At 37.1% G+C, this 23837-nt stretch overlaps 1 long non-coding RNA gene across 1 annotated transcript; it reads right to left on the bottom strand.

Moving 5' to 3' along the window:
- Nucleotides 1–235: 235 nt before the first annotated feature.
- Nucleotides 236–22692, bottom strand: LOC148593149 (uncharacterized). Its single transcript, XR_015913788.1, has 3 exons — nt 22547–22692; nt 10964–11009; nt 236–305 (listed from the first exon to the last, which is right to left on the bottom strand). It is a non-coding gene; the product is annotated as an uncharacterized LOC148593149 (long non-coding RNA).
- Between the last annotated feature and the right edge of the window lie 1145 nt (nt 22693–23837).

The raw sequence follows: 23837 nt of genomic DNA, 5'->3' as shown, positions 1-23837 counted from the left end.
GACGTATGGTAGATAGCTGAGGGAAGAAATAATTAGGAAAGACATGAGAGTAAGACTTCTCTTCTTACTTGGCACAAGCCACTGATGCACATATCCAGCGATTCAGTGTAGCATCGGGTGCCATCTAGGACCTTAGGCGCCAGTTCTACAACCAGAGTCGTCCCTTTGGCCTGGCACTTTAGTGAACATGGATTGTCAGGATCATTAGAGACAGGAAGCCATTCATAAAATTGTCCCTGGTACTTGACGTCATTATGAGCAGAGCACTGCTGGGCGCGAAAATCACCTGCTTCTGGAGGACAATCCTAGAGAAATCAAAGATAAAAAAGGGGTCAGTAAGTCTGTTTGGGACAAGTATTGCATAGTTGGTTGCACTTCATAGCATTCCAATTAAGGAGTTTGACTATTTAGACAAACACACTTATGGAAATGGTGGAGATCATTATAACTACACTGGATATTTATAGTTTTTTTTCTTTTCTTTTCTTTTCTTTTCTTTTCTTTTCTTTTCTTTTCTTTTCTTTTCTTTTCTTTTCTTTTCTTTTCTTTTCTTTTCTTTTCTTTTCTTTTCTTTTCTTTTCTTTTCTTTTCTTTTCCTTTCCTTTCCTTTTCTTTTTCTTTTCACAGAAGTAATGAAAAACACGCAGACCATGGTTAAATGTGCTTGGGACGTAAGAAACATATTTACACATCTATGGCTTAACCACAGAACCCATCAGCCCTGAAACAGTCTTGCTGAATCACTACCCGCTTGGGTACACATGTGGATATATGAGCGCGCACACCCACCCTCCTCCAGCCAGCTCTTCCTCTTTTGTTTGGAGAGAAAGTAAAAAATCACTGGATACAATTGTTTGTTTATTCAAACATTCTTCTCCAGCTTTTGTCCCCCAGTGCCCTACATCAGTTGGGAGAGCAACAAGACAATAGAAAACAACAAAAATGGCATATATATCTGTATTTCTTCCATTTACATGAGGCAAAGATAATCAGTAATGTAAAATAGTAACATCGTAATATGATATAATAATCAGTAATTTATGGGTAAACCCTTTGCTGAGTAAACCTTTAAAAATTATTTTAGAAGGTTTGAGAGCTATATATACCCCATTGCATTATTCTCTGATAAAAAACAAAGACCACTCATGTTACTTAAAAGCTTCTTTCTAATTTTGCTCACTGAAATGAGAGCATAAGACTTTTTTTTTCTAACTAACAGATATTTTCTTGCCATGATTTAGCACTGAAATTAATTTAATCAAGTACTCAAGAAAGTAAGGCTTTAAAAATATGATTTCAAGCAAAATAAACAGTTTCTGATCCTTGAAGATTGGTATTTTCAAGTTTTTCTCTGCAATCAACCACAAAGGCTAGAAGTTCATTGTTTTTTCTTTTTTTTTTCAGAAGTAACCTGAATTTCCCACATAATACAGGAATGCAGCCTCAGGAAAAGCATTAAATATTCTGAGAACTGGATAAAACAGAAATTGTTGGCAACATGGCTATGGTAGATAACTAAAGCCCCACAGACCTTCATTTTGCTGCTGTAAGGTGGGAATATGTTCCTCATGGAAGCATTATCCCATATTTATGGAGGGACATGAATGTGGATCATAGAGTTAGTGGGAAAGAATTTTGCCATATATTAACACAACATAATCAGGAAATAATCTTGTAGGATTTCTGCATTCTCCGCTTGTCCTCAAAATAGCTCTTTCAAACTATAGAAATTCTAATAACTTTTTTAATAACCTATTTCACAGACTTAGCTTCCCTGCCTGGAAAGTTGTGCTGCTTTTTGGGCAAAATATCTCTGCTCAGGTTTAAAAGATCACCTCTGCTACCAGATCTTTCTCTGCATCTTAATTTGCTAACTCTTTGAAGTTTCTTTTAAACAGGGCAGATTACTGCACCTTTCAGGAGGCATTGTGGAGTTTGCATGTTGTTTTATGACATCAAAGCATCACTGTGTAGCAAAAAGGTCTAAAACAAAACTTCTCTCAAAAATCAGACTTTCCTATCTCTTCTAGAAGCAAAATGGGAGATTGGCAAAATGGGAGTATATAAATGATAAATTATCATTTATATACTCTTGCCTGCAATCCAGAATAACCAATCTGGCTTCCCATTCACTCTGTTGTAGCAATGAGGCTACACTCCGTACTTTTGAATGGTGAACAATGTTGGATCACACCTTTCCAAATATTTCTTATAGTATACAGTTCATAGATATGACCACAACCTGAAGCTACTGATTTTAGTTAGCTTTCTTCCTAAAGTGAGTGCAAATTTTCAGTTAATTTGCTTCGTCATTGACTTTAATGGCACACAAGCACAACATGGGTCAAGGACTAGCCAACAGTCCTATTGCTACAAGAGATAAAATGGATTAAGGTCTACTAGGAGAAAAGGAATCCGATCCAAACTTGCTCTAGAATAGTATGTGTCAAAGGGCAACGAAGCAGAGTGCATTCATTCTCTTTGGAAGCAAATGTTTGTGTCCAAAGTTGTAACAGAAGTTTCTTGCAGGATGGTTCAGAAAACACACAGCTTTTCTGTTCATATATTATGTAAAATAAAATAAAAAGTAAAAGTTGCATGCATATTAGTTTAATTTTATAATGTGCAGAAGAAATCATAGGCAAATCAGGCTGTTTTGTCATCTGGTCAAACTGCTGACACAGAACAAAGAAACAGACGGAAAACAACAGGAGAAAATTTGTGAGTTTCATTATTTCTCCATGGCTATATAATTCAAATAAAAGAAAAAAAATAAAAAAGGACTTTCTGTCCTTCTTCTAAGCAGAGGATGAGATAACAATTATAGCTTGACCTCAGACCTGGTTTAGCTCTATTTTCAGTATGGAGGAGGAAAGAATTGAGGAACACTATGGCCTTACTTCCTGCCACAAAATTTTCTGGTGCATACTCTTCTCTGAATTTTTCTTTCCATAAGCAAATACAGTCAGGTCTAACGGCTTGGCTTATGCTTGTCTCAGATATCCAAGCCAACTCTCTTGTTTGGTTCAAGCTTGGCTCTGCCCTCCAAACTTCCTGGCTTGCAAGAGCTTTATTTTTACAAAGACAGAAAGGCCCAACAAAGTACACAACATACAGAGCGCATAATCCTGCTTTGTACAGGGTTCAATACCATGTTTGTTTGGTAGAATTTTATTTTAAAATCAAAGAAATAAAAAATGTATGGTCAACATAACAAGCTTTCAGGACACGGCAGGTGACAAGGACCAAATGTTAAACACTTTCAATCTTCGATTCATGATCAAAATAAAACAATGGCTCTAAATAGTAGATCGTGTGTTTAAAAAAGTTTTCATGTAAAACTTGAAGCCATTGAAAGAATACATTCAAGCAGTCACAAAGGCAGACATGCATACTTATCTTGGCATGCAGATACAAAAAGGGGTGAGAGTCTGGCCCACCACTTTGCTCCTACTCAGATTCTAAATCTGCCTCAGGGCCTTGCAGCCTTGCAGATCCCTTTCCACTAGAGAATTATTTAGTGAACATTTCTTTTAATCAGGAAATCACATGTACCTGTACCTACACACGTAACACTGCATGACCTGTGTATGTTTTTCATAATATAATGGACAATATTAAGAAATGTTACTGCACAAACAGTATCCTTCATTAGACACAGTTTACAGAGAATAAAAAAAGTGAAAACTGCACAGAACTTGGCTCTGCTTATTAATCTCTTGTCTATATTTACTTTGGCTTTTTAAAATTATTATTTATTGTTTGTATTATATGTCAGTGGGGACCAAAGCCTCTTCGTGCTGGGCTTTGTGCAATCATATAATGAAATACAGATATAAGCTTGCAGCTTGTAAATGAATGTTTTAGTTTCTGAAATAGTAGATAAGGCATAGTCACAGTGTTTTATTGCATATTTGTTTAAGCAGTAAATTGTTATTTTGCTCTAAACACTTATCACACCCTTATTCAAGACCACTTCCCCTCTTGTCCTAGCCTTTCTGTGCTTTACTTCTCCAACACTGGCTCCTGATCATAAGAAATCATAGATTCCAAATTAACAGAATCTTTTCACTTTTGAAAAATCAGAAGACTTTCAGCATGTGTATATGGGCAGTTGGGGCTTGGTGGTAAAGGATATTCTGTAACTTCAGTTACCATTGCCTCATCAGCTTGAGAGAAGTTATATTTCACACAATCTGATGGTCTCACCTCGGGAAAGTAACCTATAAACTGTATATAGCATGCCTACCTGTGCCATAACAAGAGAGACAGGCAGTGATGATATTTTGTGTCTGTCAGAAGTCAAAAAACAAGTCAAAGCAGTGCTGAACCTAAGGTAACATATCTTGATATGGGCTATTTAGATCTGCTAGGAGAACTGGTTGAAATTTTGGTCTGGTGGTGGAGGTCTGGCTTGCAGCCTGTGACATCACTGGTGTCTGACTGCCAAGGCAGTATAGTTGTGTCCTGGGTTACTCTAGCTCAGTTACATATTCAGATAATATTGCTTCAGGGTTTTTTTATTTTTTTGCAATTATGTGAGAGTACCTACAGATACGAAGAACCACTGCCACCATATTCTTTAAAGAAAAAACGGAATAAATCGAGAGACTGCTTTCAGTTACGCAGTTGTTCAAGGTTCCTATTCGTTATGGCTTTTTAGGGAAGAAAAGTGCCACTGAATGAGAAACAACTGTTCTTCCACCACTCAGTGAATCCTAGATGGCTGTTGCATGATCTTCAAGATATGAACGCTCATGGGATATTTCTGAGCCTGGATACCTGCAATCTCAGTTTGTCCTCAAAATCAGGACAAGATTTCCTCCATTTTGATGAAAATACACATCTTCTTAAAGATAGTCAGAAATATCTTTGATATTTAAAAATAAACAGAGAAGTTGCATCTTCACTTCCTAGACACCACCTAATCCTGGCCATAGTATTGCAACTTCTTTCACTTCCTCTAGTCAATTTTTTTTTCAACCTGACCTTCTATTTGACCCTTTTGTAATTCATAAGGTCCATGGAGTTCTGCCATACTTGAATCCCATTCAAAATAATTTCTATTACTTAACAAACCAATGGAAAAGATAAGATGAATCCCAGATGTCCCTCAGTGGTGATAGGTGGATCAGATTTCATGGGACAAACCAGTCTTTTAAAGTTTACTCAGTGGGTAAAATGTAAAAGATTGTATCTGGGCTCCAATAGGTAGAAACAGTTGGGGAACCTTAAAACTGTTTACAGTATATACACTTGTATATTTGCACAGGCCAAGAATGATTTACTATACCTGGAGCTTTTCCTATGTACAAAAAATGACTAACAATTTGCTATTCTGTGCAGCATCTGACAAAACAATGTACTCAATTATTTTCATGAAGTACATACTGTACTTCAGCTGCACAGATTTTTTTGCTGAGAAATAAATGTTGAGGTTCCCCAATAGTCTTTTTCCCAAGACTAAATGAGAATTTCAGATACAAGCACAGAGATTTAGGAGATTTAGGGATTTAATGGAAGCTTCACTTGTCCTTGAAGACCTGTTAAATGACCTGCTTTAATTCAGGTTTCTTACAGCTAGATTTTCATGTATCTACTCCTGTGACCTTCTGAATAGGTTAGGCACATGTCTAACTCTTTCTTTAGATTAAGTGAGGCCCATACTATAGCCTTCTGTAACAACTCCAAGACAGATTTATCTGACACAGTATAGCATAGCATGAATAACATCAACTAGGTAAATGAGCACTATCAGAATGTACTTCTACTCTGCATTAAATGAACATGGATTTGAGTCAGAGAAATATCAACCCAAGATGTTTTCCATGAGAAATTATTATAAAATCTATTTTGAACAGATAATAGAAGAAATCATATGTTCCCATTTTTGCAAACAATTCAATATGAAACTTGTGTTTCAACTTAAAAAAACCCAAATATTTCAATCAAAAACAAATACAAAAATAAAATGCTACAGCACTGCATTTTCATACTAGTACCATGGATGCCACATTGATCAAAAATAGACATGCAAATTAAGACCTTATTTCTATCAGAAATTACGTCCTATGAGGTAACCAGAGTGAGCAGGTCTGAAACGCCACCATGATGGAATTGAATTTGGTTGTCTGGTCTATAAATATTCTTAATGTATTTATACAGGATGCCAGAATTTTATTTTCTATTTTTGAATAGTCAAAGACTTACAAGTCTTATTGCTGACAAAGAAGCATATCCAGAATTCAAAGAAGCTGTTATTAGCAATTTGTTTCCAAGTAAGAAAAAATAATTCCTAAACAAGACACACTGACATTGAGGTTTTAAAACACACTTGTTCAAAAATAAGATGACAGTTATTAAAATCCAGCATTTTGAATAACATGCTGTAAAAAACTATCCTCGTTTGGAAGACATTTCACTTAAAAAGTAAGCTGAGAATAAACATAACTTGCTGTTAATAAAGACATAAATATATTATTTGTTCTTTTCTCTGGAGTAGAACCGCAAAGCAAATGTTAACAGTGCAGTTCATTCAAGTATGGGAAACACCAAATTGTATTGCAAAGTCCACACTTTGACTTTGCTTTGACAAAGCTTTTGACAAATCGATGACTGCAAAATGACTCACATCTCATTCCTGATATGGCACCCACCAAACGTTAGAAAAAAAATGAATCCTATTTGTTATTTGTGTCAACCTGACAAAATTCCACTTGGACATAGTGCTTTTCAAACACAAACCAGCATAAGTGTCTGAGAATAATGATGTATCTGTTTGGAGGTTTAGGTTTGAAAATTTCCAACAAGCTAGGCTTTGCTGCATGGCAAGAAAAGAGCGTAACTTCATCAAAAGCGGGAGGGACACTATTGGCATTGACCATTTACAAAAAGCGGCATAAGGTGATAAGAAACAGGGATGGAAGTGGCTTGTCTGAAAGCAAGCCAAAGAATGGGGAATGTCATTGTAATTTAGAGCTGGTATTTCAGCCAAGTTAAGAAAGTGAGGTATATAGAAAAAAGAACTATAAATGATATTTACAAGTTTTGGTAGTCTGATTAATGGAGTCTAGGATCTACAGATTAAATCTAAGACTTACAGAACTGTTCTAAACTATGTACAAAGAACTAATAGTGATGCACAATTTCTGGCATTGTTTGTTTTCATGTTGAATCATCGGTATCTCAAGAGCATCTTTATTTGCAGTGTTCATTATCATGTTGACAAGAACGAGCAAGCAAATACGGAGAGCAAAGACCTTTGAGAATGGAATGTCAGCTCTCCTGCTTCTCAGGTTTTCTGGCTTCACTCAGGAAGCAATGCAATGAGAAGAAAAATATCAGGGCAAAATCAACATGTTTTCAATCGCACACATGCAAAAAAAGTTTTGATAATTGAAACTGTTATGAGGAGAGAAGGGTGAAAGACTGTATGTGCCAACAAACCTTGTTCAGATAGATTTCAATGTCAAAGTGGGAAGAGAATGCACAAAATGCTACAGTAGTTGCAACTGGATAGAAAAAGAGATGAGTGAAAAAGCTAGCCTGACAAGCCATATGCAAAAGATGAAAAGAACTTGACAACTGAGAGTACACCCAGAAGAACAAAATAAGAATGTGATAGCTAAAAGAGAGAAAAAAAAAATCACTCTAAAAATCTTGCTCAGTTTGCGTTTTTGTTCGTTATTTTTTTTTTCTGCATAGTAATTTCCCCCTACTTCCATGGCAACATTCTAAAATCTTTGAAACATACTTGGAATCAGCACTGATATTAAAAAGAAAAAAAGACTGAGGCAATTTAATCCTAGTTAATTTTCGGATTCCCTAGTTCTTTCTTTCACTATTTATACATGTGGCTTCATAACTAAAATCTTCCCATTTTAAGATTCCCACCAGTCAATAGAAGCAGCAAACATACTGAATGAGACTTGCACTTTTAGCAACTGCACAGAAGCTTTACAGACAGAAGCGTCTACTGTGCGAAAAGGTTCAACATCCCTAGAAAAACACAGGTCACTTAAGAAATGGATGTACCTCTCTCCCTTTCCTCTCTCTCTCTCTTTTTTTTTCCTCCTGTAATTTAATTTCAGGATAAATTAAAACCATCTGTAGAAAATCTTGCAAATGATAATGCCTATAAAAATGTTTTCATTGCCAAACTCCAAGAAGTATTCCTCCATTTCACCTTCCAAGTAGTATGCTTTTGTGTGACTATTCATCCATTTCCACAAAAAGACAATTATGTCAACAAAGGTATGTCACTTCAGAGAAAGATAGTTTGTAGATAATTAAATGTCTAATTATGAATAATAAGAGCACTCAAGTTATGCATAAGTTAGTGGTAATGAAGGCTCACACATTAGGACAAACTGATTCCCTCAGGAAATGAAATTTCCCAACATGCTATAAGCAAGCTTCATTTGTGGGGTAAAAAGAGAGCTTACTCTCACTTTCCAGTGGCAGACTATGGTTCAGCATAGACGTAAATGTCAGTCTCTGGATCTGGTCTGATTTTCAAATGTCTTTTGGAATGGAGTCCTAAATGGGAAGGTCTGAGTAGACAGTAGACAAAAATGCACACATGATTGTGTGTCTTTTCCCGTGCAGAATTCTACAACAAGCCATACAACTAGTTGCTTCCAAAGTGAACTTGTGTGTGTGCATCCTTGGATTTTTGGAGGGAGACACAGTGGATTTCATTAAAAAGAATATTGCTTTTACTACTCTGAATTCGAAAGAGACTACCAGTACTTCAGCAGCACTGCTGCACAGTTCAGCAGCAGAAAGAATTTCAGAACAGAGCTGCCTGTCAAGGCCTCCCAAACTGTTTTAGGTTTCCACTACTTCTGCACAAAATACTTCAGGGTGGCACCAAAACACAGGGCTAAGGGCCACCACAGCCCACAGCTGGATCCTGCCCCATCCTCAACTGTTGATCACAGTAGCAGTGCCACCGTAGTGGCTGATAGTGGGAATACTGAGGTATGGCATAGCAGAGATGATAAATGGAACATCAGAGCATCTGAATCAAAGATTCAACATACTTAAAAAATGAAATGCTTTCCCCTTAATTCAAATGCCTGCAAAGTAAATACACCCAAGTACTCCCATAAAGGCATAAAATCATATATGAAAGGCCTGATGGAACTCTAATGCAGCCAAAAGTTTGAGGATATAGTTTGAATTAGTTTTAGCTTGGCAAGTGAAGTAAAAACAACTAAATGAAAACTCATTCCATTCTTTCGTTAACAGTGTAACACAATCCACCCTTTATAGTCTTCAGTAAAAGAGGTTACAAATTATAAATGTAATTCTGTGTCTTCATAATTCAGTGGTGAACATAACACTGATTTCAGAACAGTAAAGCACTTTGAAAGTTTCAGTTTGGGTTATATTGTGTTGTATAATTAAGACAGTTCTGAGCTGCATGCCACAGTCATATGCTGCAAATTGTCAAATACAAGGTAAGTTAAGGAATTTCCTCTACAAGGTTTAATTAGTAGCAAAACCGTCCGGACTTGCAGGCCCAAAACAGAACCTAAGTTAAAAATAATATTTAAAAAAATCTTTATCTTAGAAAGCTCAGCTCAACAATTCCAAAACAAGTGTTGAAACACAGGTAAAATCCTCTCAGCAGGGTGATCCAGAAATAGAGGAGTATTTCACTTTTCTCAGTGTACCCCAGAAGAAGAAGTGGTCTGTTACAACACACATTCAAACCAAAATAAAGCTCATAAGTCCCACTTAAGTCAAATCAGCTCTAAAAATAGTCTCTCCTTTTTTTTTTTTTTTTTTTTTTGGTCACATTCTATAGTGTTATAGCATGCAGCTTGACTGACACAAATTGACCCTCCCATTTTTTTAAACATGGTGGTATAGCATAAGTGCCTCACAGCTGGAAACTGGACTGTGAAATCAGCCAGCAGGCCTATTTACTGACTGTGATTGTCAGTTATTGAAGCAGATGTCTAGACTGATGAGAAGCTTCAGTGACCCCAGAACCAACTTCTGAAGCAGACGTGTGAGAAAGAAGGTCATAATTCTTGATTCATGGGAGATTAGAATTCAAACACAAGTAAGCAATGCTTTGCTTTGTGAATTGTGGTCTGTTGAAGAGAATATATGGCAAATCTGAGGGCACATACTCAGTTTTTTTAACATTAACTTTTTAACTTTTGCAGACAAAGCACCTATTCAAAGGCTTCTGTGTTTGTCCCTATCAGACATACGAAAGATTGGCTCAGTGAAAATTTGACTTCATTTTCCATCTTTGCTGATGGAACTGACGTTGCTCTGTGTAATTTGAGAGCTTTTACAGTTCTTGGCACACAACAGAACTTTCCATATTAAAGTCTTTACTTCCACTTCCACCAGTGAAAACATACTTTCACCTTGATGAGAACAGACCTTGAAGCTCCTTACTTTATAGTATTAAAAACCACATTCTACTATAGAAGAAAAAAAGAGAAAAAATATTTGGCAGGAGGATAATGATAGCTGAGACATCAGAAACTCCTTTACTAAGACATTCTACCTAATTCCAGCACAGGGTGGGCACAAGTGAGTAGTAATACATATCTCATACTAACTTGTCTTCAGTCCTTAACAGCTTAATCTTCAAGCCTGACAGCCGGCCCGCTTTGAACCAGACGGTTACCAAAGCAGTACTTGCAACCCGATCGCTCTTTGACTCTGCCAGGGTAATTACACAGAGCTGCTCTGAAGTTTCACTGACACTCTGTTTAGAAAAGCAATCCCATCCAAACAGTTTCAGCATCATGCTATGCCATAACCGCTCCAGCTTTCAAGAAACAGGGGAAGATTTGTCAGGAGTCCTATGATACAAAAGTAGTTCAGATAGCTATCATATTACTGTTATCACACTGCTAATGAATTGTTTTAAGTTATCGGTACATCAGACTCATAGGTGATTTGCATTATATCATAGTTATGTTTCACTTACCACATTGCTGCATGTCCTGTATCGGATGTTTCGCCCTTCACAGGTCCTGTGTCCAAAAATTAAAAACAAAACCAAAAGCATTAATAATTGAATACAGAAATCACACAATATTGTTTTCTGTATCAACGTTTTTCCTCCCAGATCTCTAAGCACTTAATCCCTCCCCCTAAACATCTCTTGCAAAGACTGTCTGTCCACATGAGAATTAAGGTTTGAATTCTACCACTCCCCAATTTCCTATCTTTGCTTAAAAGGAGATTTCTTGACGGTAGCATCACTTAACGAAGCAGGTAGAGATGACAGTAGAGAGCTTAGCTGGAAGCCAACATCTTAATCACGTTAAGACGCCTGGTGTCTTCCAGCAAGCCACAATGGTTTCATACGCATGCAGCTCAGTGTGTATGTAGGCACATGTCCTAAAACTGATGAGGAACTGGAGTGCTGGGTTTTCACTGTGGGGTGAAACAATGGGATTGCTACCTGCTGTCCGTGCTGCTTCTTCCCCGCTTTACTATGGGGAAGAAGACCATCATTTCTCATATTTTCCATCAACGTACCAGCTCCCCTCTACTACCAAATCCCTGCTGCAGAGCAGTATCCAGAAAGCCACTGAGAAGCTGGGCCCTATCAAGGTCTACACATTCCTCTGCATGTGCTTGCCAAGGCTGTCCTGCTCTTCCCATAGAAGACCCATACCAGCCCTGGTGCCAGCAGGGCTCCCAGGAGAGAGTTCAAGATCTAGATATGTTTTTAGCACACAGTGGTTTGTATTTTGAAACTCTGACCTTAGCTAGAGTTTCATATGTTTTATGAGTTCAGAGAGAATACCCAATGGAAGCCAAAATGTAGGATTTGGCTTTCTAAAATCACCCTTCAAAAGAATTCCTTTTATTTTTAATTTCTCAATTTCACAACTTTTTGCTTTTTTTTTCAGGTTTTAGCAAAATATACATTCCTTGAGGACTAAATGCCTGCCAAGGCTAAAGTTTTAAATCCAGGACATCTTTGAACTATCCAAGAGAAAGAAGTGCATCTGCATGCATTTGTGTGAGTTATTTTTTTGCTCTTTTAAAACAAAAGAACATTTTCCATATTGAGTTAACTCTAGAATAAGTTGAATTCATTTAATTTATTGAAACCGTCTTTCCTCCCACACGTCTCCACGTACCTGAAAACAGATAGGACTTAATTGTGAAATTCTTCTGGTAGTTATTTACAACTGCGTGAGTACCACATATGGGCAAAAAGTCATTTTGCAAATACACCAGAGTGGTGTAAATGACTGCAATAGAAGATACACTAGAAAATAAAATCTCTTTCCTTTTTTTTTTCAGAAGAGCACAAAAAATATAAGCATAAAAAGCTCTTTTCCATAGCACTTTGCACATAAATAGTGCTGTCAAAAACATAGACATATCTCTACTGCAATGCATTTAGAGCATTATATTATTAAATCAAGTAATGAGCTTGGGCAGAAAAGAAAAATTATACAGGGTATTCAGCCTAGGATAAACAATAGAAAAAACTGTATCCACAGTAGGCTATAAACTAGTATAGCAATATTGGCAATAAAAATCAAGCCAAACCAAACCATTCTGTCACCCTCCCAGGCATTCCTGAATAATATATGCAAACTGGCAAAGATATTCTGGCACAGACCAAACCTACAGCTATTGACACTGCACGGCATTCAGTAGAGGTACTTTTGAATTATAAACATAGATAGCAGAGAAAAAGTGTACTGTGACAGACACAGACAGCCCTAGTGCAGGCCTTGCACTGTGAATCCACCACACTGAGTAGCTTATACAGCAAGCTTGACACGTACCACATCTGTCTCTCATAAATGCCATGCAACCCATCAAACATGTCTGCTTCACACAGACCTGCTGTTATTGCCATCTACCAATTACCATAATTTATTAATACCATAACCACTGAGCAGCCATGAAAATTTAAACTTCCTTTCTAACAGCTGCCCCTCATTGTTTTCACAGTTTCTTCATATTGTCTGATTTAAAACAAAATATGTTTTTTTTGCTTATCCTTTGCAATAGGTATTTTCAATAGATGTATACTACAATGCTGCTCAGACTCTTCTCCCAGTTTCCCTCCTCTGGCTAATGGCCAGGGTTGTTCAGAACAAATGTGCAATTTTGGATGTAGATTACTCTGTGATGATTCATGAATATTAGGAACCAATCTTAAACAAGAACCCACCTGTTTACTTTTCAAGATCAAGTCTTTGATTTTTTAAAGCTTTTTAGTTTTCCAGTTATCACCCTTCAACCAAAAGCAGGCAAACTGCTTTCAGCCTGAGCTGATATATTTTCACAGGTTTGCTAAGTAATTTGTTTCACATTAACACTACTTTCAGACAACATTTCAGATTCTCTTGGACTTGGGTATCTACCTCTGCATTCAAAATCATGAGATTCATGGAAAATAGACTGTTAGACAGACTTTCATGGAAAAATGTTGCATATTTTAATGGAAGATTTTCAGGGGAATAAAGCTTGATTTTTGAATGTGAGTTCTATTTCTGAATATGTCTATGCTTAAAATAGGGAAACTGACACCATCTGGGGAACTTAATCCTGCTGGAGAGAAATACACAACACCTTGTATGACATTAGATTCGACTAGATTTTCTCCTCTAGGCAGGGTTCAAATTAGTGGTACAGACCCCATGTCTCAGCGTGGATATTTTGCAGTATGTCACAGCACACAGCATTTAACCCTGCAAGGAAGGACCGCAGCAGTCAGGAATTCATGTTACGACACATTGCCATCACATCTCCAAACTGCACAGGATATAAATAGTAATTCTACAAGCCACGCAATCCACGCAGCCAGCAGGAAAAGGCAGAAGACATCTAGAGGGACAAGTTGGTGGGCACTCAGCAAATGGGAGTACGACATATTTCTACAGTATTCTGTATTGTCAGGTATACATGGCAGTGGATTTTGTAGAGGAGAGAGGTAGCTGAAGGCTTGGCTTGACATGCAATTACTATCAGGTGACCATGAAAGAAAAACAAGCTATTGGGCATCAAGTTTCATCCTTCAGACTTAGTCACTTGCTTCCAGTAAAGTTTTTGAGAAGTTGACAACTTTGAATATATTAAAATATTCACTTCCTTTAATGTAAACAGCTCCACACCCTGCTATTTATTTCTTTAGGCTCCAATTTATAGGGGAACTTAGTTCATTCCCCCTCTCCAAAGTCTGCACTAGATATGTATTTGTGCTCCACTACAGTTTGGAGCCCTTCAGTAATCCATGTCAGAATGAATAACAACCACATGCCAAAGCTGCCTTTAACTGTAATTACCAAAGGTGATGAAAGAGGTTTGCAGAGTGGGAGCTCATCAGCAATCATCAAAGTCTGAAATGCTTTCCTTAAAAAACAAGGCTCTATATAAGCATGCAACTCAGAGCCAGGAGCAGGATATTTTGATGGACCTGAATTTTGATGCAGAGGTCCATTACAGGGATTGGAAAATTGTGCAAGAGACAACCCTTGCTCTCCCATTATTTTCACACTCCTTAAGAACCGCTCTTGCAGGGCAGACTTTGGTTCCTGCATTGTGCCCATGAGCAAAATACACCGGGTCTTCTTCCTCCCATGGTGTCTGGAGAGGCTAAGCCAGCTTTCTCCTTGCTCTGGGGCCTATAGACATGTGGCAATGCTTCACACATGCTAACAGTCTCACATCTCTCTCTCTCCATCCTGCTCCTCTTATTTGTCTCCCGTATGTTCAACTGCATTTTCACCCCCGCATCCTGAGGTTTCTCTATCTCTCCTTTTCTGCAGAAAGAGAGAGTCTGTTTATTCAGTCACACCTTTTCCCACAAGGGAAACTTAGCTACGGGGCAGCCCTCGGGCACCAAAACATTATGAAAAAGGAAGATGCATCATGACTCTCTGAACATATCAATTCACTATTTCAAATCCTAGTATGGTCTGCCTAGCTTCACATCCAAACTACTCGGCTGACAGCAAGATGAAAAGTTATATTAAAATGCTACAATTTCCTTTCATTACTGTGCTACTTGTCTGCCACAACGTGTTGTGCAGACATGCGTTTTGACATGCAGCTCCGCCTGCACGTACAAATCTTTGGTTCTATAGATTCAAGAGGCCAAGAGCCTCCTACAGACTTCTGCACCTTGTCAAAGTAAATACCAGAAATGCTGCAGGAAGAGCTAACTTCAGGATGAGAAAGGTAGGCACAGATAGACAAAGCAACCTGTCCTGGCAAATTTAGTTATAGATTTTATGAATATTCTTTCTGTCAGAGCACAAAAATAAACAACCAGGAGGCAAAATACTACCTTCTGTCACTATAGGAAGCAAAATAGTTAGGAAAATTAAAACATGAATCTCACGTCTCTGGCTGACAAAGTCTCACGTGTGGGATGCAGCACTTGATAGTGACCTAAAACGAGTATGAGGCTACAAAGTAATATCGTAGACTTAAATTGATTAAGCTGTTTGCATAAATACTGCAAATCCACAACCTTGGCATTAGGGAATCAGTATTCTTGATGTAAATATTTTGTCATAATGAAATAAACATTGATCCTTGCATATGTGAGCTTGGACTGGCATAAACACTACACCACGTAGTCTGCAAGACTCTGCTGTGAATCTAGAATTAATTTTGCTGAAACCAACAGAATAGCTGAAGATTGATTCGAGCATCATACTATGGAGTCTGACCATATGTAGTAAAAATGAGATAGTGCTAGGAAAAATAATACAAAAAATCAGTTTTATTTATCACACAGCTTGAACCAAAACCTGATCTGTAGATGGAGTATTTCAGAATTTGAGTGACGTCCGTTTGAATGAGATGTGCCTAATTTTTATAAGGCAAAGTCTTTTCAATGCTGGTGTTAGTACAAAACAATTATTTGATTCTAGCTGCTTAATGCTTCCTGAAGTTGAGTGCTGAATGTTTCCTACAAAAAGTTACTCAGCTTCTGCTAACATTTTTTTTCATACTGTAAGCTGTTAATACAAGAAAGCTAGCTATCCTGCCTAATGATATACCATCTTAATTACTACTAGCACGGTAGCCAGGATAGCATAGGGCCCAGAGGAATTGCCTTGTATAGATAAGCCTTTCCATGCTAAAGCCAAGATTAAACTTGGGTTACAAAATTTCACTTCAAACTCTAGAAGTTAAGTCTGGTAAGGGCAATTGTTAAACTTCAAGAATTTAATTGTGCTTGCTATAAAAACACCAGTAAGCTGTAACTTTGACAATGGAGTTTCTCACTCAGGATTCTTTTTCTAGATAACTTATATGTACTCTTGGAGTTTAAGTCTTGCATCAAGTTTATCCAAAAGTAAGGCAGACCTTGGAACTGTGCTCTAAAAATTGCTGAGTGGGATGGACTGCATGGCAGTTTTTACTTTTAAATTCTGCTTTGCACTATTGCTGGATTACTAGCTGGATTACCCCTAAGTAATAGCTCTTAATAAATAATACTGTCTAAACCCTCAGTAAAACATGACTAGTCAATATAATTAAAATAGCAAAAATAAAATAGGATAAAAATAAAGGAAGAAAAAAAAGATCAAAGTGCTTTCTGAAGACTGTATATTTTCATACAGCTAATCTCTCTCTTTTGTTTCTCAATGCTGTATTTTTGCTTTTCTTAAAAAAATTTAAAAAGTGCCTTATACATACAATGCATATTGTATATATACAGAAAGTCATTACAGTTGCAAATATTTTTCAGTTGCTCACTAGTCAAGAAGGGCAGAAAATGAAAAAGAAAGAATTAAAAGAGATGATTTTCAGCAAAATAATGATAATCTCTCCACTGTTTAAGTGAGGAAAAAAAATGTGAACAATAAACCTCATCTGACCTGCTGCAGCACAAAGATAGCGTTGAAAACACATTGCAAGCCCAAAGCACTAACACCCCAAATGTGAACATGCCTGAACTCTGATCTGGATCCAAGTTTTGCAGCTGGTTTTGCAAAATGAATATGTTGAACAGAAACCCAAGTTTCTGATGCTTTGAGGAAGTTTGAATCTGAGTCTGAACCCTGTATGCTAGCCCAATGTACTAAAATGCTCGTGTTCTCTCAAGTACAGTCTATTGCTTGGGGTTTATGGAATTACAGTTTAGCTTTCTTATAGATTAAGAAAGAATTAAAAGAAAACTCCTCAGCAAGAAAAGACGCAACTGATCTGTAGGAACGACTGATTACCACTCATTCTAGCGCAGACCAGTTTCTCACTCCAAATACCAGTTGTGGCAACTCTAGTAACAGATCACTTGGGAAAGGAGCTTATGTATTTTTTAGCAGCTTTTATTATGGCACAGCAGCTGAAAATTAGGAAAGCCAGCACAATGGGACTAACTTGCTTTTCCAAGACCGCAGTGCTATTCGGAGTTGTAAGAAATTTGCAGCTTTGTATAATATTGACTCAAATTCAAGAGCTTGTTGCTTATGAAATTGGATTTGTAAGCTCTCTGGAAAAATGGAAATGCTTCTCCATCAGATGAAAGCAGGAAAGGTCCTGATAGTTACAGATTTGGCTAATTATACAGTGAATAAAAAATGGTTTCTTATATATATAGATACATATAATGGTTCTGGATGCCAAGGCTTTATCTTGCAACATCCGCAAATTAGTCAAAGATTCTTCCAAATGTTTAAAAATACCCACTATAGCACAGAAAGGATATCCCTGAAAAAGAGGAGTAAGAACAGTTACAGAAAGATCATTTGCACAAAACAATGCCCTACACTAGCATACAGAGTTCCTGATAATCTCTTGGTTTGTTGAGGCTTATGAGAATCATTTTCTTAAATCACCTGGCAGCAAAAGTGACCTAAGACTTTTATTATTGGTATATGTTATTATTGGTTTTACTTCCATAACATGATATCCTCCATTAGAACACACTTGTGGATATATCTGATATTTATATCATCTATGCAAATTATTTCTGCTGTATGCACTACAGACTTTGCAAAACTGGTACCAGAGGGCACATTCTAAAAATGAATAAATTAAATAGTTCCTGTGGGCATAGGAATATTCTATAAAATGGCATAATTTTGCCCAATTTGATAGTGTCAGGATCAGAACAGATTACAGTGACATCATCAAATAATGAAAAGTAATTTTTTAGCACAATTAGCTGATAAAGAAGCAACCCAAAAACTAGGATAGTTACTTCATTCTTGATAATTAAAGTATCATACCTGCACATTTATCAGTGTTAAATAAACATGAAATACTGCAGATGCTTTTCTAATCTAAGCCTCTGAGACAACAGAGTCTGTGGTTGTACCCTTAAATGAGGGATGCCAGCCACGTGGTAGAATAACCTCTAAATTCATTAATAGAGTAGCAATTTCAGTTGCATTATTAATGCATCAGCAAATTGCCAAATACTGGGCAATGATTTTGATCAAAGGTATACAAAACTGAAATTTTGAACAGTATTTTTTATTGGATATATCTCCTTTTCAAATATAGTGTTGTGGCAATGAGTTCTTCTTTTTAACATTTAGCTTTGAGCTAACATGAGTAACTGGCACTTGTAGCTATTCTTTCAGTTCAGTAGGCACCGAATCACTTGATGCTTGCTTCTCAAACTGTTAATCCATGGGATGTAAATGAGAAAGCAGTAGTCTTTAACAAAATAAACCCACCACATTCTGGGCTTTATCCTGTCCAACAAAAGTTGTCACACACCATAAAACTGAGCTGTTTTTAGCTAATTTAGCACATCACTAAACCAAATACCCAAAGCTATATATCTCAGTTGCTGCTTTACTGAGCAACTGAGTAGAGATGCAATAGAGCTGAGAGTCAGTGATGCAGATCTATTCTTTTCATCCTGCGACATGCAACAGCATTCCACCTATACATCCAACCTATAGTATCTCTTCAGTTAATTTGGTAGGCAGAGTGGGTAGAAACACTCATTCATACAGCTAGTTAGGTTGCATAACCAAAGGGCAGTGTTAGCTGAAGGAAGGAAGGAAATTGAAAAGAAAAGGGAAAAAATCGAGCAAGTAGTGGAAGTGGCATAAAGCATCTCAACAAGCCTAGGTTTAAAATGCTCTCATAGGAGTTCCCTTTTTTCTTTTTTTTTTTTTTTAATTTTGTCACTTTTTCTGCTTAGGCAAATCTCTCAGCATGATGTCAATGATAACTTTCTTCCCCTACTGAACATATATCACTCATTTAATTGTGGAAAATCTCCTCTCTGTTCAACAGTTTACACAGGATTTCCCAGATGTAAGAGTTACGATCATGCAATTTGACTCTTAAATGTAGATTTGGTATCCACGGGACTTCACATCTAGCTTAGCACTCTGCTATGCATTTAGAGAAAATGTTCTCTGCTTTGTGCTTTAGCAGTAATAACAATGGCTACAATTTCTAAGCAGAATGAAAATCTGGACTATTCATCTATTATCAGCCAAAATCATTCCTCTTGCTTTAGTAGATCCTACTTTTCTGCTCTTTTACAACCTTATTCTATTAGAAATTGATGATAATTCTGGAAGACAGGGAAAAATCATAACTCCATCCTGCCAAGCCTAGAAAAAGTAAAACAATTTTAATATTTAGTACAACCTCCGCTAACATGTCAAATAAACCCAACGCATATTTTTGTGATCAGGATCTTCTAGGTTGGGAAATATATTCCAATATAAAGAGGAGAAGTAAATTTGCTTGAATTTCGGGTACCTGAAATACATTTAGCCATTCACCATTCTGTATGAGTCACCTAAATCATCATATACACTTACAAAACTCTTTGACTGAGCAAATGACTACTATCAGTCTCTATCCTGTTTGACAGGTGAAAATTTTCACTCTATCTGAGCTGTGCAATAGAAAGACAGCACTAATTAAAAGAAAGATTCTGGGAAACATCACATGACCATAGCTAATGACCTGTTCAGCCTGTATTATTTCCCGGTTGCCTGCAAAGGTACTGAATAACAGAACTCTGTCTTTTTAAAACCAGTTGCTAGTTTGGACCTCAATGACTTTTGATTCTTCTCTCCACAAATTTTGGTCAGTGGTGCAGTGTCACCTACTATCCACGGTAGGAGATGTAGCATTGCGGCATGTCCAACATCTCTTGTCTGGGGGCAGCCCCTGCTTTCATAGCATGGACAATTCATCCAACTTTCTTCTTTCTTATCAGTCTGAGGAGGGATGGCAGTCATTCTCCTTCCTTATCCATGACTTTGACATTCTTGGTATTAGTTAAAAAAAGAAAGAGCATACTGCTTATCAGACAGCAGTTCCTGACAGATAGATGAGCAGGTTCTCTTTTCCAAGATTTGTATCAAAAATATTAAAACTCAAGGACTGATAAAATAAATGCTTCTTTGTGCAGCACACAGTTAGTATGAGACATCCACTTTCACAAGTGAGTTCAGGCAAACAACTCTGCAAAATTTAATTGGGGTCTGGCCTTTTCTGAATCACAAGATAAATCGATAACGCCAACCAATAATATTAGAAAGTGTGAAAACCTCAAGATGTCTAGCTAGTAATTATCACACTGTTCTCTTGCTGGGGGCTGACTGTGTCATCTGAGAGGGGCAGTGCTTGTCCTTGCTTGAAGAGGACACCAGGGCTGACTCAAGCTGACTGCTCCTACGCTACTGGCAAATCTTTTATTTAGATTGCTATCACACTAAGTCTCCTAGACATAATCAGGACCAGTTGTTCTAAGTACACAAACTATTCAAGAGCCCTTATGCTTAAATATTTCTTATTTAAAATACTAGAAAATAGGATTTCACACTGGGACTTTCCATTCTTTTCATTACATCTCCAAAGGGTAGCACAAAGCATGTTCCCAAAAAAACTAACAAAAGCATTATCATAACTTTGTCAAATAGAGGTTGGAAATAAAACTGGTTGCTTTACTCGGTTTAGGAATAGGCAATTAGTGTTTAAGCATGGGCAATTAGTCTTTGCGTTTCTTCAAAGCTATTGCATTGGGTTCTTTCATTTAATCATTTAATCATTTGGAAGTCACCACATACAGAACTAAGACAAGCAATGCATTATGAAGATTCCTCACATGGAGAGAAGTATTTATAATTAATTTGTTCCAAAACAATAAATATGTTGCCAAAATTTATTTGCCAAAAATACCTAGTATCTTCCTCTACACTGCTGTGCATAGCAGATGCATACATAGCAGATACATAAGCTAAACCGTACCAACCAGCTCAGTGTCCCAAAGAACTGGACATTTTTTCCTACCCTTGCCAGAATAGGAATTCTTGTGTATTTAGGCTTAATTCCAAACTGTTTGGGTTTGATGGATTTCCTTCTTCTCTTCCCTTCTGCCTTTCCCACTTTTTTTTTTTCTTTTTAACATCTTGAAATGCTTCCCCAGCATAAAAAAAATTAAAACTCTTGTTCCTCATTAGTAATTGCATTCAGATCAGGAAAAAAAATCAGGAAAAAAAAAAAAAAAAGGAAAAATAATCAGACACTTGATATTATGCTAATTCAGGTCCCATTTGTAAGTTCCTGCTATTGGATGGTGGAAGTTCTGCACCTAATTAAACAGCTTCATCTTATCCAGGAACAGGGGGGATTCTATCTCTTAATGGGCCAAAGTTTAGATTTTGTTTTGTAACTCAGGAAGTCTTGCAGATGTACTGAAGGGACAGTATAAAGTTAAAGTACGAAAGACATGTACTTTATGACTTTATTCCCTATTTTCTTGAGAAAGCTTCAGGGACTAGATTCAAAGAGAAGCTGGAGAGTATGCACAGAAGGAATGACATGCTGTAGAGCACTCTGACTACTACTATTGTGGAGTTCCACAATATTGTGGAGTTTAGAAAATGGAGGCAGTTGTTACTGAGCTTTCACTATTATAAGTAAAAATAATATTTTGTAGAAATAGTTTGCAAAGTAGAGTTACACATAGCATAGAGTAAAAATCATGTCAGGTGACTTGGCTGCATTCCCTTACAATTTAGTAACTCCGGGTGCCTGATTTTGGGTAACTACACCTTTGCAGTTATCTTTCAGTGTGGGGTAACATGAGGATATGGAAGTTTTTCTACTTTTTTTTGCTGGATACCCTCAGCAAGATTGTTATTCATATCTATATATCTCAGGATATTTTGGGTAGTACAATACTTTTTTTTTGTTCTCAGTGTGACATACAGCATAAAAAACAAAGAATTACCTGTAGAGTTACTATAATACATACATGTATATTACTATATTATTTATGTCAATGAAAAAAGATTAATGCTGAAAATCTGAAAGTGAAAGGGGTTTCATTTTCCAGTAGCAGATAGTATTTGGTATGCTTAAGTAAAGTCTGCAGGATATTTTTCTATCTCCACAAGTTCTCACTAGATTTTAAAGGGTGGTGGCTTATTAAAGAGGTTGGCTGGCTGCCTGAATTATGAAAATATAGCTTGTTATTTTTTAACACTGAGGCTGAAATTTTAAGACCTCTACTGCTTGTTTCTTATGTTCTGATACTTACAGGTTGGTTGAATTCTCCTATCAGTGAAGGAAAAAGCATTCACCAACTTACTTGCTGCTCAGGCAACGTCTCAATGAATATGAAGCGCCTCCTCCACAAGTGCGTGAACATTCACTCCACGAACCCCAGGCATCCCACAGTGAGTCTCGATCTTCCTCAGAGCGAGCTGTTCTGGAGCTCTGAGGAGAGGGAGATAAAAAAAATCAGGAGAAAAACAAATATATATATATACTGTAGCTAGCTTAACACTTCTTTATAATGAATATCATTTTGGTCTTGAAAGCTCCAAACAAATCTGTTGGCCACTGGCGTTCTAACTGATTGGCAACAAACGGTTCTTGCAGTTAGGGGTATTGCGGAAGCTGCTTTTATTCTTTGACTATGACACTCTACCTCAGCTTGAGCCTGGTGATGATTATTACAGAAGAGTCCTTCGAACAACAGTGAAAAAATGGTCTTTTCCTAGTTACAAGGAAGTAGTATGGTAAACCTGAGAAATTGTGCTTTGATGTTTTGTTGCTGTGCTAGAAATGAAAATGAAACAACATGGAACAGAGACTGTGAACACATGACCTTAATGCACTTGCCATAGGGAACTATCCAAAGATCTCCTATGAAGCTCTTTGGATAGAGATTTCCAAGCCGTTTTATACATAGTATTTTTTATTCTAAAACAGGAAGTGCAAACTACCTGAAGAACTGAACTCCTCACATGCCAGGTCAAGACCCACACAGAGTAGATCTGAAGTTATAGAGAAGCAGCGCTGTTTGATAGTCCTCAGGAAGAATCACCTCTGTTGGGATTAACCCATAAAAATAAAGCAATATCTACTGCAAATAACACAGTCACACTAATTTTCAACAGTTCATTTTCGTTTATGCATCTGCACCTCACGAGCATTGGGCTTTAAGGACGTAAATGAATCAAACATTTGGACAGGTATCTTCCCTTATAGATAAGGTTGTTTTGCTGTAGGAACTTGAATAACCTAGCATGCAAAGGTACATGGAAAATGCTGTCATAAAAAATCTGCCTAGTGCTGTGGGCCACCACCCAGTGAATATTCTTTCTATTTGGAATAAGACAGAAGACAAGTACATGAGGATAGATTTTGCTTTGTACCTTCTGCAAAGAAAAATCAGCAGGCATCACTGCTAATGTGTTGAAGGAATCAATGTCAGCTGTCAACACTGAGGAACTACTCTGGGACACTGACATCAACACAGAAATAATTTCATCTTCAGTGCAGCTGAGTAAAACTTTTGTAATGCAATCCAAAACCCAGCAAAATATTCCAGTGTTGAATACTGTTATTCACAGGCAAAACAAAAAGAACTGTTG

The sequence above is a fragment of the Tinamus guttatus genome, unplaced genomic scaffold (assembly GCF_059628265.1).
Source record: "Tinamus guttatus ecotype Peru unplaced genomic scaffold, ASM5962826v1 Tinamus_guttatus_pri_ptg000450l, whole genome shotgun sequence".
In the NCBI taxonomy this organism is placed as follows: domain Eukaryota; kingdom Metazoa; phylum Chordata; class Aves; order Tinamiformes; family Tinamidae; genus Tinamus; species Tinamus guttatus.
The sequence above is the reverse complement of the archived record's forward strand: the minus strand, read 5'-3'. Positions and strand labels throughout refer to the sequence as shown.